At 40.7% G+C, this 15,574-nt stretch overlaps 1 protein-coding gene across 1 annotated transcript in view; it reads left to right on the forward strand.

Moving 5' to 3' along the window:
• Positions 1 to 434: 434 nt before the first annotated feature.
• Positions 435 to 15,574, forward strand: part of LOC116693186 (protein kinase C zeta type) — a 94,026-nt gene continuing 78,886 nt past the window's right edge. The window contains exon 1 of the mRNA XM_032521980.1: positions 435 to 948. The gene's annotated coding sequence lies outside the window, so the exon portion shown is untranslated. The remainder of the gene's footprint in view (positions 949 to 15,574) is intronic.

Here is a 15,574-nt window from a genome sequence, read left to right on the forward strand (position 1 = left end):
GTGTGTGTGTGTGTGTGTGTTGTGTGTGGTGTGTGTTGGTGGTGTGGTGTGCCAATAGACAAGGCTACCTCTGGCCAAAGCTTGTGTGTGTAGTAAGGAGTGAACAGACCCCCGTCTATGTGGAGGGTGAACGATGGAGGGTGGGAGGGGGGTTTTTAAAACCCTGGGATGATGCTCAGTGCTGGCTGCCCTGCCTTGCACCGGATTCTCCGGCTGAACACCCAGCCCCCACCACCGCCAAGCACCGCCCATCACACCCACAGCCCCACCCTCTCTTCCCCCTCCCCTGCCACCGCCTTTTCCCAGCATCCCCTCTCTTTCTCTCAGCTGTGTGGCACGCTGTCTCTCCAGGGAGGAGCCTACAGTGTGCTGGCTCACACGAGACACAGAGGCGGATGAGGGACACTGTGGTAGTGAAAGACAGGGAGAGGGGAGGAGAGAGAGAGAGGGGGGGGGGAGCATTATACGGTCCAGATATCAGCTCTTAACACACAAGGCAGGCACTCCATTTTTCCTTTACTCTGCTTTTTTTGGCTCTGCCTGCACCACCACAAACAATCTCTGATACGATTCAGCGAGGATAACACGTCCTGGGAGAAGGGAGAAACACACAGAGAATTAAACAGCCTCGACAAAAGCAAGGCGTCTCTATCAGCTGTGAAGTGTGAGAAAGAGAGAGAGAGAGAGAGAGAGAGAGAGAGAGAGAGAGAGAGCAAGAAAGGGGGAGAGAGGTAGAGTGGAAATAATCAAATAAATCCCAGGGAGGACAGAGAAAGAGGGAGGGATCGTCAGAGAGAGGAAGAGGAGGGGATGTAGCAGTGTGTATCCTTGCCGGCTCATCACACATACACACACATACACACACAGACATGTACACACACATAGACACTCACACTTAGCCTGGATAATGTGCTGAAAGAGGTGGAGAGAAAGGAAGAAAGCAAACCGGTGAGCTATCTACCTCTGCATCCATCCATCTATCCGTCCATTCATCCATCCATCCATCTATCTATCCATCCATCCATCTATACATCCACCCATCCTTTCATCAATCTCTGTTTCCACGCCAAACTCCTAGACAATGGATTTGGACGAGTGTGTCCTTGCCTGAAAATGTATTTGTGTGTGTGTGTGTGTGGGAGATCTGTCTGCTTTCATGATTAGAATGTGTGATTGATTCTTGTCGTGTCACGCATTGCAGGCAGGTATTGTGTGCATGCAACCTGCTAGCTGTGTTAGCCTGGCTGGTGCCTGTTGGCTGGCTTCCTCCACTGTACCGTATGTAGCCCTGGAAGGCTGTCTGTTTGGCAATCCACTCGGGCTGCACCTGCTAACAAGTGAGACATGGTGTTTGTGTGCATATCAGCGTGTAAGGGTTGCATTGTTATGGCAGTGTATGATTTAACCATTATGTCAAGCCAGCACTGGTCGTAAATTCAGACGTGTTGCATTGAGTGGCATCCTCTGATCTAACGGCTATGATGCAGGTTGATTGCACATTGGAACGCTGTACACTGGTTGTATTGGAATCCTTTAACCTGGATTGACTCTAATGGTCTGTTGCTGTTTCAGAAGCGTATCCATCATGACAAGAATGCATTCTGTCAAATAACTTGTTTGCACTATGAGAATGGATTAAAGGTTCAAAATTGGTGATGGCAGTTTTAATCCAAAAATGTAAATATTGACCTTCAAAAACCTCTGGATGAACCCTAAATTGCACACACGACAAACAAACCAAAGTGTTAGTGTTAGTGTTAGTGTTAGTGTGTGTGTGTGTGTGTGTGTGTGTGTGTGTGTGTTCTCCAGAGGATTACTTACCCAGAGTACCAAAAAGAAACAAAAGTGTTGTTTCCTTTTATATTTTCTTCCCTCCCTATCTATGAGAGAGAAAAGGAACTCCAGCACAGTTGTCTACGTGTTTCCATTTCAATTTTATACACCAAAATGTATTTACCTTTCATGGTTAGTACCACTTAGTGTTAACAAACTCCTGTCTCTCCTGTTGTTCTGGAGGAGCTTTGTCAGGATTATTTCATCTTAAACTAGGGAACAACACATTTTTAACAGCGAGCTTGTGTTATATGTTAGCTGATTTCTTTTGGAGGGGGGTTATTGCGTGTGAAGGCTTGAAGCACTTTACTAGTTCCAAATAGAAACTTCATTCAAACATCAAAACATTCTGCTCAATTTCGTGCTGTACCTTTTCATATTTTCTGAAATATTCAGTGTTTTCCAGGAAATGTTCTGCATTCAAATGAAGGGACGGAATGTTCCAACTTTCTTTCTTCATTCTCAGATTTTTACATTATTGTGTGCGTTGTGGATTTTCAACTTTTGAAATGAGGAGCAGGATTGGTGATTTCCCCCAGGATTTTTTTTTTCTTTCTTCATACCCGCCTAGTTGCACACGTCCGAAGAAATAAAGAGCCCACAACAAACACAGCGTAGCTCACAGGCTAGTAGCATGCAGCTAAAGACACAGGGTAATGTTAGCTTACCAGTAGCATGCAGCTAAAGACACAGGGTAATGTTAGCTTACCAGTAGCATGCAGCTAAAGACACAGGGTAATGTTAGCTTACCAGTAGCATGCAGCTAAAGACACAAGGTAATGTTAGCTTACCAGTAGCATGCAGCTAAAGACACAGGGTAATGTTAGTTAACCAGTAGCATGCAGCTTGACTATTTCAGACAAAATGGCCACTGCCGGAGTTGGAGTTGCTTTCCTGAAGTCACCGGAGTGGCAACATTTTGCCTTCCCCCGTGAGTTATGTAAACAAACAACGAATGTGAAGTGTGTGGGCTCCAACGAGACTCCATGGTGCCTTCAGGTACACATCATTAAACTAATGGTGCATTCAGTTGTGCCACTAAAAAAGAACTCTGAGAAACTCAAACTTATTTTTGGGGTTTCCGCCATCTAGCGTCTCTTATTGTGTCATTGCCATCCCTATTTTTTTATTTATTGTTTTTTAATTAAATCAGTAACTTAAAATCGAAAGTCAAAGTGAATCGACACCCCTAATTGCTACAGTGCACGCCTCAGATTCTGGGCTGGTGGTAATGGCTCAGCCACTTTTGCTTGAATGTTTTTTCGTTTTTTTTTGCTAAAGTGACTAGGCATTTTAACATTCAGCCTCTCTGTCCTTGGCTTGCTCTTTGCAGCGCTGGTAGGTGAATACAGAGCTGGAGGATTACATCTCCGAGTCTACGTGTGGTTTGGGGGCTGTTTTGAGCTGTAGTGGCCTCGCTCGGTGCAATCTGAGACATCCTGTGTATTGATCCCTACGATGTTTCCAACTATTTATGAGCCTGTGTGGGACTGTGGTTGTGTATGTGACTGGTTTGAAGATACTTTCCTGTGTGTCCGTTTTGCTGACTAGACAATGACCTATTAATAGCCTTTTTATGGATAACGCTCGGTTGAACATCTCAGTCTGCAATGCAGACCTTGATATGTAGTGCTACAAAATGGTATAGCTGCCCCCATTTCCTCTTAGTAGATGTGTATCACTGCATATCAGCAGCGGAAGCGCTCTTCTAGGTTCTCTATTGTAGGGGTTAGAGGGCCTATCGAGACATTATGCTCAGTCAGTCTGTGTTTTGTTGAACTGGTTAGTTGGAGACCACCAGACTCATTGGTCTGCTGCCTGCAAGGTGTGACTGCACTATGTTTTGGTTTAAAAAGTAATATTTTTTGCTGCTCTGGGATTGACCAGCCATGTTTTGGTTTTAAAAAAATCTCAGAGGTTGCTTTGTCTGGACAGGCACAAACGGAGACCTTTGGAAACGACGACGCAGACGCCAGCTTTCGCTTCCTGATGGGTCACGTGACCCTTTCCCAGGAATAACACAAACAGCACCCTGGACTGACTATCGTAACAATCTGTGTTTATTTCAACATTGTTAACAGAATACAGGTGATTCTGACCAAATTAGCTAGAGAGAAAAGCAAGAGAGAGGTTTTCCACCCTAGAACCACTGATCACATCAGACAACAGTGCCAGGCTCAGGGGATTCCTCTTAAAGCTGAAACACTTTACATTTGCAATTAGTGATGAGGGTGGTTGCTTGTTTTACTGCTTCTGTGCTGTTAGTTTAAGAAACCAAGGCCCAAGTATGCAATGATTGGCTTGAAACCAGAGATAAGGAAGCTACATTCAAAATCTAATGTCAGCGTACTCATTACTTCCTTTGCATTGTAGCTGCTGATGTGATCCTCTGGTACGCCTCCACTCAGAGATATAATCTGATAACTTCTGTCAGTTGTGGATTCATTTACCTCCACGATGCCACAGCATAGATGTGTACTGAAATGACTTGTTTTCACTCTCTAGTCTGTATTAATGTCCCAATGTTCTTATTTAAAACCATCAGTCCTAATTTTCATGTAATATGACATGTGATCAGTACTATAAGTGTGTAGTCACAAATTTGAAATGTTGACTCATTTAAGCTTGACAGACATTGATATGTTCAAAATGTTTCTTTACCATTGTCATTTGAATTTGTCTTGCCAGATATCTGACATCAAAGTTTTTTTATCAAAGATTTTTTTAATTCTGTGTGCCTGTAGTCAGTCACTGAACAGAATTAAGAAGTCTGACAGTTAATAACATTATTATTAAGGTATGTTTGTGCAATGGCAGGTTTCTCCACATGTCCACAGGGTCATTAAATATAAAAAAATAAGTGCCCTAATCACATCTCCTTTGTTTAATTAAAAAAAATTAAAGTGCTCATATTATGCTTTTGGCTTTTTCCCTTCCCACTTTGTTATATATCTTTTTTGTGCATGTTATAGGTGTACAAGTCCAAAGTCCACCCAAAGGGACTTAACATCTTCCAGAGAAAACACTGTTCACAAACTGCTCCAAACAGCTCTATTATAGTCCAGCCTTTACTTCCATGACAAACATGCATCACTTTATAGAAGTGAGAGGCCTCACTTGGTAGGAAAATGGAGAGCTCAACACACAGGGTGAAAAGAGGAGCTGCAGCAATTTTCAGTACAACAAACAATGGTGTTAAACCATATACACCTATTCTGCTGTAACCTCTAAATACAATTGTGAACCTGAAAATGAACATAATATGAGCTCTTAATAAACTGAAATTGGATTCACTTTTCTGTAGCGGTATTTCAACACACACATCACTGCAATGTTGAGTGGCACCTCACTCATTTATAAGACCACTTTTACCTGTAGACGTTAAACTGACTTCTGTTTGAGGAGCTTTTTCATGTCGGGATGAAAACAAACCCTGATGATGTCATCTGGTTATCTCAGCTTGGGAATTAAACATTTTAAAGAAAAGCCTGTGTTACAAACTGGGGCTGTGGAGTTTGAAATATTATTTTTTTTTGGACCCATTCTAGGAAGTAAAAGTCAGGATGCCTAAGCCTCTGCTGCATCAATTTTGAACGTTCTTTTTTTAATGAGTACCCTGTTAAAAGGAAATTACAGTGTTATACAACTCGGGTCTTATTCTTGTAGTTTTAGCCATCTTTTAATTGGTATATTTACACATTACCATCCGAGCAGTCGGATGATCATGCAGTTTTAAAAATAAACTAAACGTGGATGAGAACCAAGACTAAGAGTAGAATAACTGCCCAAACCGTCATGACAGATGCATTTCCTGCTTCAACTTTGATGAACTGTAGTTGTTGTTGAATTTAAGCAACATTTCAGGTGCACTCACTTTCAGTTTGACTTCTAAGAAAGTGGTCTAGATAATTAGGATAAACTGTTTGTTTACAACCTGTCTGATTTTCTAATTGCCCCATTAGACTTTGTTGTAGAGATGTCCTCCTGTTCCCAGATCTCAGCAAAGACTTTGCTAAGTTCAGTGTTATCATAACCTATAGAAATGATGATTTATTTTGGTAAAGCAAATGACCATATTGAAATAGCCTTCGGGTGAGTGCACGGTTCAGAGAAAGATAATCAAATAATTCTGTCAGTGAAAAGTCAGACAAGCTCCCTTTTTAAATTGTATAATAAAAGCAGTAAACCCAAGGATTCAGATGAGGCTCAAAGGAGTAACATAAAAACACCCCTGACCCCTGTGATAATGAATAATCTTCCTCCTTTCAAAGTCCCGGCACTTATCTACTCTCTCTCTGTTCAAGCGACAGGTGGCTTTTTGATGCAGTCTCAGTTGGCAGTTACACACTCGTGTGGTTCAGTTTGACTTTGCCTTTTCTTGTCTTGGTTGTCTGACACCCACACACATCCAGTATGGGATCTATGGTGCGAGAGCCAACAGCGTACACTAGTTTCTTAGAAATTAAGAGAGACGGCCAACAAGTAGCTGTGCTTATTTAGCTCCCACCTGCAACTGGTGACCACTAGCTGGGGGCAAGTTGCCTCTTCTAAATTACGGGTGTATACCGGTGCTAGACAATTACCAAAAATGTCACATTCTCCTTGTAATCTCTTTGTAATCTAAACAATTGAACTAGCCAGTAAATTGTTTCGTAGTCCAACACAACAAGACACTCCACTTGCTGCATGCTCGTCCCACCTTAACATATCTAAAGCTTCACGACATTTCACAACCTTGGGTCAAGCTGTAACCCAAGCTCCAGGTTTTGAAACGTCAATATACTGTATGTGTCTTTTTCCACAGTTTGTAACCAAGTTAAACAAATTCACTGCATGTTGGGGAACCTGCAAACAGGGATATATATAAATAAATATATACAGGATATGTTGACGCACATTTGTTCTTTGGTTGGTAATGTACAGTAGCTTGCATAAGGTTACACACCCAGGCTAAAGTTGATTAAAAAGAGGAGTAAAAAAACATCTTTTGGAAATTGATCTTAATGCCTTAATTCAAAAAATTCACCAATTTTCTTTGGAATGAATAATGTATTGTAAATAAATAAACGTTCTTTCTTAAAATACAGGGGGCATAAGTATACACCCCCCTATGTTAAATTCCCATAGAGGCAGGCAGATTTTTATTATTAAAGGCCAGTTATTTCATGGATCAGCATAATATGCACCCTGACAAAGTTCCCTTGGCCTTTGGTATTAAAGCTAACCCCCCCCATCATCACATACCCTTCACCATACCTAGAGATGGCGTGGTGTTATTTCAGTTAGCTCAATAGATCTGGTTTGATTTCCATTGAGAGATGATCTTATGGAAAGCTCCCCATGCAGATCTCTATGTATGGTGAAGGTATGTGATGATGTTGGGGTGGGGGGGGCTATTTCAATTCCAAAGGCCAAGGGAAGTTTATCAGGATGCATAGTATCTGGATCCATAAAATAACTGGCCTTTAAAAATAAAAATCTGCCTGCTTCTATGGGAATTTAACATAGGGGGGTGTATACTAATAACGGATATACGGATTACGCATTTCAAGATGCCGCATGACTATGGAGAGTCTATTCCAATTCATGCAAGCGCAAATGTAAAATGTCGAGCCAATAGGAATACATGAAATTGGTGGTGGTGGTAAATATTCATAAAAAAGGACAAGTTTGCGAACGGGCAACACCGATTTTGACAATGAACAACTACAAACGTTACAAAAACCAACACTGGACCTTTTATAATGAATATTTCAATCAGTTCTTTTAAAATCAATAATAAAACTAATCAAACAAACCGTTCTCCTTTCCATCTTTGTGGCAACACAGCCATAGCAATTAGTCCACATTTAAATCTTTTTTTCTACCCACACTAAAGATGTTTATTTTTGGATTTCAATTGCTGTTTTTTTCCTGATATTTAATTAAAGTTTTCATAATTTTCTATTACAGTCTCGCTGCAGGCGCTGAAACCATCTTTAAACAATGGGATACTAAACGGAACAAAATCGACTGAGGTTAACGGTGTCTTACAGAAAATATCTAACTCGCTGCATCACATCAGAGCAGCAGTGCAGCATAATTTACTGTTGCATGCAGCACATAACGTGGGACCGGTACATCGCTGCAACTGTAACAATAGTGTTGTGTAATGCACTCATGCATCAGGAATTAATCACTGCACTGAAGCTGTGGCCAAGTGCCCGAGGATGAAAACACAACAGGCTTCCAAACGACAACACAGTGCAAAGTATAGCAGCTTCCAGGCAAGAACAGCTGCCTTGTTTAGGGGAAGCATGTTACACACATTCCTAGCTTAACTGGTCTTAGCTGGTCTTTTTAATGGTTAATGGTCTCTATTCTACAGCTACAGCTCTAGTATGATATGACGTGCCACAGGCAGAGCTGAGCCAGAGACCAATCCTTATCTCTGTGATGTTAAAGTCTGTTATTTGTTGTGTATGGTGGGAAATTGATCACAGCTGTCAACATTAAAACACACAAGCAACAAGTGTGACAACTGAAAGAAATTTATCCTAAAACACTTAAGAGCTGTTGCCTGTGTACTTTGCACCTTTGGGCCCATTTAATTTGAGATGGAGCTAGCTGTCTGTCTGTCTGTCTGTCTGTCCAACACTAGTTACCCTCTACAGTATTGGACAGACAGACGTAGTGGAGACAGTAGCCCTGTTCAAGCCTGGCATTGCCATGCGTTCTGGGTGATCCAATCACAAGTGGACAGCTCTTAATACAGGTGTGAATGCACCAAGACACGTCGAGATCTGATCACTCAGACCACGTTCAGAGGTGGTCTGGGCCACGTGGTCACATTCTTATAGCAGTGAGTACGGGAGTGTGTCCTAGGCCACATTAAGGACTCAACTGTAAGCGGAACCATGTTCACTGGCTTTGTCCACGACTGAGATATAGGTAGCTGATGGTTTTGGCCATCTTTGTGTTTTAAAACATTTTTATTTTAAAAGTTTTTCTCATGTCACAGAAACTACTGAGAAAGAATGGTGTGTTTTGGCTAGTATTATCATACTGTCGGTGATGTGTCTGTGTTTTTGTTCCGGTGCTCTGCACAGATCTGACACCCGCCCACCTGCTCTTATCCTCAGCTCTCTGAAGTCGTTAAATGTACCCAAATATCAGAACATCCAGTATAACACACATACCGCTGTTGGTGCGATCCCATAGCAACATGGTCTACAATTTAACCGCCATACACATTACGCGCAGGGAAGACACACATGAGAAATTGATGAGAAATTGGTAACATTGGAGCTTATATATAGTACTTAATTCATTCTTTGTGATAAACAGGTGCATGCTTGTTAACAAGGTGAGAACATTGGCTACAGAACACCTGGTCCCCCGCTTCTGGGGTGCTGTTTCTCTCTCCTACTATCTCTACTTCTCCTCGCTCATGATCCCACCTTTAAATGCTCACAGTCTTTACCTGGCAACAGTTGTCATGTACTTGATATGATATGCAAATTGGATGCTTTAACTGTAGACACATGAGGAGGTGTCTAATTTTCACAAAGAGAATGTATGTGACAGACTGCATCTTGAGGTGTTTATAAAATATTCCTAGTAGTTGTATGCAGTGTGCAGTGTGTGTATTTTGCATAGCTAGGTAAGTAGATTAGTGTTGATGATGGCATGGTGCACTGTTAAGCCCTTTAGGGAGAACGGAAGAAACGTGTGTGTGCGTATGTGTGTGTGAGAGAGAGAGAGAGAGAGAGAGAAAGATTCAGCATGCAGGTCCTTCATGCATCACAAGACTCTGTCAAAGAGTGGAAGCCAATGATGAGTTACTGTAGTCTGGGGCACGCTGGGTACGACTGAAGGGACAAAGAAGGAGAATTTAAATAGACTGGATCAAACCAGTTAGCTATTTATCCTTTGTCCAATGAGATTTCTCTAAGGATGAAGCTGGTTCTTGTCTATATTTCATTAGTCTGACTCAGCGGATGTGCATTACTTGTCCCTCCCCTCTCCCAGATGTCAGGACTTAGCATTGCCCAGGACAGGTGTGATTGGTTGAAAGAAATACAATAAAGCCAGGACTTTTTTCTCTATCCATTAGATTACATTTTTTACTCCAGAGGTCGCACACCTCTGGTGGGATTGTGGTTGATGTATCGCAGTGGGACTCGAACCGCACCAAAGGCTGGTGTCCTATCCACAGCACCATCACCACCCCTGTCCCAGAATAATTAGGCGGTGTAGCCACACCATACCCCAGCACTGACGCAGCTCCGTTGAGATAGGTCTGGCAATGCGAGATAAATGTTTCCTCAACTTGATGTGATGAAATACCACTATTTGAACAAGCTATTCTGAATTGACCCTCAGTGATGCTGATATTAAGTGTCTAATTCAGGTTTTTCATATACTTATAGATGGTCTTAAGATGTGGTATGTCAAGTCATAGGGGCAGGTCCAGCGCAAAGATGGGAATGTAGTTTCAAAAAAAATAATTGAAAAGGACCAGATGTATTTTTTAGCTTGCAGAATATAACTTTATTTAGGCTTGTATGTTGGTTGGAATCAGTTTGACCCACGTAGAGCTGGTCGATATGGAGAAAATCAAACATTACGATATTTGTAACCAAATACATGGATGTTGCAGCGATATTGTACGGTTGACTATACAAAATTCACAAAATATTAACACAATGTTTTGATAAATAATCACCAATAATGTGGAAACATTGACCAAGTGGGTAAAGGTAAGTAATTAAACGTCTAGTAAGTCTAATAGAATACATCACTTTAGTGTGATGCAGCCTTTGAAAACCATGAAAAGACGACACTTGTGTCATATCACGATATTACAATATCCAAAATTTAGGATGACATCTAGCCTTAATTATCAATGGTGATATAATATCGATATATTGCCCAGCCCATGTAGTACATGTTACTGCATTAGTTTATATGCATAACATATTTAATTGCGATTAATCGCATTAATGTCATAGTTCATTCGTAATTAATCACAATTAATCGCACATTTTTATCTATTCTAAATGTCCCTTGATTTCTTTTTGTCCCATTATTTTTTCTCATTTTAATACTCAACATTTAAAAGTGGATCAGCTCGCTTTGTGCAAATGTTTTTGTTTTTTTATTGAAAACAACATTGGCATTTAGCCTACTGTAGTGTTCAATTTCACACTAACATTCTCACTTGGAGCAAATAGTCTCTCACACAATGTAACACTGTCCATCAATAAAAGGGTAAAAAAAATACTTTGTTAAATACATTTTTTTTAAAGTAAACTTTCCATTCAGACTCTTATTGGCGTCCATTTTGGCATCTCAAAACGTGACATTACTACTCTCTGGTTAGATCGCAAGCCCGAACAAGTGTGTGCGGCGTGCCTGTTGTTTTGTTTCCGGTCTAGTTAGATTTGGTGGGGTGTTGTAGTTTTTCTAATGTTACCAGTTGTACCAAAAGAACGTTCATCTCGCAATTTAAAAAATGGACGCCGTTAAAACGGGTTTGCGTCAACGCTGTTAATAACGCTGTTAATAACACGTTGAACTGACAGCACTAGTTTAAACAGTACAGTCGTTAAGATCTGGCGTTATATAATAGCCTCAAACAACTGGAATAGAATAAGTTACTCCTGATGAAATTACGTTTGTGTCATCTGTGTGTCGTGCCAACACAGTGTGTGAAACTCATGCTCCGGCGGTGGTTCATGTCAGATCAGCTTCATTAAAACACAACTTTTCTTTTGACAAAGACCGAGGCGTCTGGGAAAGTTGGACTAAATGCCTGACACAAATAACATTGTTTAAACTGTCCTCAGCACTCAGCACAGTGTTAAGTATTCGAGATGAATCAGTCAGAATAAACTACATTGGGAGTTTAAAAACAAAATGTGATCTTTTGGAACATTTGCATAGTACACAGTGCACACTTTGTTAATACTGTAGGGGCTTACCTGCAGGAGTAGAGAGCGGCCGTCCAGTGGCTGCTAATTTCCTCAGCCCTTTATCCTGAGTTAATGACTATATTATGTCATTTTTGTTATATAACAATGTATGCTTTATTTCTTATGTTGCAATGATGATATAATTATCTAATAATTTTCCTCACAAGGTATTACATCATTATCATGTGATTATGTGTGGGCTTACTAGCTTTATCCACTTCCTTACTCAAGGCGGAGATAGACTGCTCGTCACACTGAATTGCCATGTTGTTTTCACGCCACCACGTAGTTTTTGTGCCAAAAGATCTGCAATATGAGCAGTAACTCAGAAGCTAATAGAGTCCATGATGACACTGACTTGGAGGGACCATGAGGTTTGGAAGCTCATTATCCCAAAATAAAGACATATATTATTCATTTATACCAAAAAATACTGCATCTCTGGGACAAGTGACCTCGACTGGTAACTTTAGACTGGACAAAATCTAAAAATTCTTGAAGGAACAACTTAATATTTTCTACAAGACCAAATATCAAAATCAGTGAATAAATCAGTCAACTTTTCCTTTTTTGACAGCTGATTCTTCAGAATCAGTTCGACAGACCCTGACCACAGTGTGCAAGCAGGGGATAGAACTGCGTTTGTCGGTACAGACCAGCAGACATGTAACAGCTGATCACAGTCACATGTTCTATATATTCACACGTTCAACAAAAACAAAAACAATGTCATGCAAAACATTAAACCCAGAAATCACAAGGGCTGGGGTATACACCTTTTAAGTAGAGCCCAACCAATAAAGGACTTTTAAGGCCAATACCGATAAGAATATTTGGTTATATAAAAATCCAATATGCTGACAGACCAGAGGAACATCAAAATATATTAAAATTCTGATAATTAAAATACAATACAAACTTAATAATATAATAAGATAAAACTTAAAAGTCCTTTGAACAAAAAGTGGTGGTGGCATTTTACTCAACTGAAAGCTTCCGATTACATGATGGATATCGAAGGAAGTAGAATAAAAGGTAACACACAAAGTATTCTATTTGGTTTAATTTTAAGCGTACTGATATTGGCACTCCTACCATGATTTTTTAAATGAAACGTAGCCCTATAGCCAAGACTTGCGGCTTTTATATTATATGTATAAAAATGACCTTGTTCTACCTCTGTTTTTTCCAGATAATTTAACGATTCAATAATTATATTGACATAACTAGCCCTCAGGGGCTATTAGAAAAAAGGTTCTGGCCAACTGTAATCTATCTTCCATGGTCCGCTCACGGCGGCATACTGTGTCAGCAGCAGCAGATACCTTTCAGAGCTTAGCACATATGTCACACGTTATTTCCCTAACCTTGCCTAATTGCCTCCAGCAAGTCGGCTGCTCATTTGGATGGGAATGAGAATGTCATGTGTCACTTTTGCTTACCACTAATGAGACCAGCCGGACATGCATCCAGGCTTCGCGGCCGTAATACTCAACACAGCTCTTGACTTATGAGCATCTCTAGCATCAGAAATAGCAACAGTGGTTTTGTAATGTGTCAGGCCTCCCTGCTGCACTGCAGCACACCCACATGCTCTCACTGCTGCTGTTAACCCAGCAGCTGGGAAGCTTTCTAGCATTGATCTGAATACGGAAATTAGCGGGCTCTGCCGGGATGTATTTGATTTGCTGACAATTGATGCAATCTGCTATCAATTGTTAGCTGCTTTAGCCATCTGGAACTCATGTTTGGACTGTTTAGGGCATGAAACATGTACAAATCTTGAATAGGACTAATCTAGGGATGTTAACAATCTACCGTTTACCCCGACAATAAGAATTTTGACTGATTAATACTCAGTTAAACAGTTTAAACAATATAAGTACGTTAAAAACGGTAATAAAGGTTTGATGCATGGTAAAAGAAAAATGGGCTACAATCTAAAAAATATTCGAATTAGCATCAATTAATTTGTTGCTCGCATAATAGCACGTTAAGAAGAAATGGAAACCTGGGCATTACAGGTTTAGTATCTGAAAGCATATCAGTAGCAGCCTTAAAAAAAGCTGGTCACACCCTTTCCTTTCCTCCTATGGTTCTTTCTTGTGAAATCATCTGGACTTGGGAAGGTCCATTTCTGCAGCAGCATGGCTTCCAGCACAGAGCTCTCGTAGCTCTGAAGCTCTAAATGGTACCCTTGTCGGTGGATTGTTGACTGTGGCACAACAGAGCGCCATTGTTCGAGCCTTAACACACTGTGGTTTCTATACTGAGCAGAATGATGCATTGTGGATGACAGAACCACTCTCCTGAGACAGCACTAGGTTTGTGTGAAGACTATAAGTCTCACTAAAAGCTGTCTTTTAATGGGCCATTTCACTGAAACGCACAACAACCAAAATATTCACGCCAAGATTTTCCGTAAAAAGCTAGTAAGTAAATCTTGAGTAAAGATTTACGCTTTTTTTTTTGTCAAAGTATGAAGGGTTTTGGAGCTAAGTGGCTGGCATGGCTATAGTATTGTAAAGCATCGCTATAAAGTATCACAAAGTACATATATGCATTATAGACGAATATAAGATCCACAGTATATATTGTTATATGGGGGGGGGGCACATATGCCATTGGGCATCCACTGCAAAACAACTGACAAGATTTGTTTTCAATCTTTGTAAATAATAATAATAATTTGTACATTAATAATCCTGCTAGGGGAGTTGCAATGTTTCCACTCTGTTGTGATCATTATACACATTACACACAGGCCTGAATTACACACACATGCTCAGTACCTGTACGTGCACTAATGGAGAGATGTCAGAGTGGGGGGGCTGCCCATGAAAAGGCGCTCCAAGTGCCTTGCTCAAGAGCACCTTGGCAGTGCCCAGAAGGTGAACTGGCACCTCTACTGACTGAGCCACCGCCACCCCCAAATGCACATTGGCTGCGTTGTATGCCAGAATTTTGCATTCCTTACTTCAAACTCTTGTTAAATAGTCATCGAAAAACATGAAGCTAACATCAACTTTGTAAAAAGGGAAAATGTGAATTTGACGTTTAAATTATTTATTTATTATTAATTATTATTTTTATTAACAAAATCTGCTGCTTACTGTTGTAGAATGCTTATAAAGATTGGCCATTTAATTACAATTAGATTCCAATAGCCAGTGTCTATTACTGCATGCCATAAAAAACACACATTGTTTACATTTTGTACATCCGGCATTGCAGTCGCTGGCGTTGAAATACAACCCATTTCTTGTCAGTTGTCACAGTTTTAGCTATTGTCACACACGGAGCTTTTTCCTGCCACCCCATCAGCCCAGCCCAACACAGACTCTCAGTCTCTTACACACTGTTTATCACCTCTCTGATGCCATGCCACGTAATTGACTTTCCTCTTAGACTGTAATGGCTTGGATTATCCAATGTCAATGTAGATGAGTAGGAGTCTTGGGTGACTGCAGTGTGTTCATGTGTGTTGAGAGAGAGAGTGTGAGAGAGAGAGTACTGTATAAAACAGCTGTGTCTGATGTTCAAAGTGCTGACGTGCCTCAGTTATAAATCAGATGAAGCCACAGCAGAGCATGATGGCTGATGGCAGATGCGGCGTGTATTCACAGTGTGCTAATCTCACTGTGATCACAATCCACCCCGACACCTGCTCTCTGGGCTGAAATACTACCTTGAGCTTTCAGTCTCTAGAAATCCAATCCTGCCTATTCCCCCATTCATAATTTCTCTGGCTATCTTCTCTTACTAGTAGTGCTTAGTGATTAGAT

The sequence above is a fragment of the Etheostoma spectabile genome, chromosome 7, assembly GCF_008692095.1.
Source record: "Etheostoma spectabile isolate EspeVRDwgs_2016 chromosome 7, UIUC_Espe_1.0, whole genome shotgun sequence".
Lineage (NCBI taxonomy): Eukaryota > Metazoa > Chordata > Actinopteri > Perciformes > Percidae > Etheostoma > Etheostoma spectabile.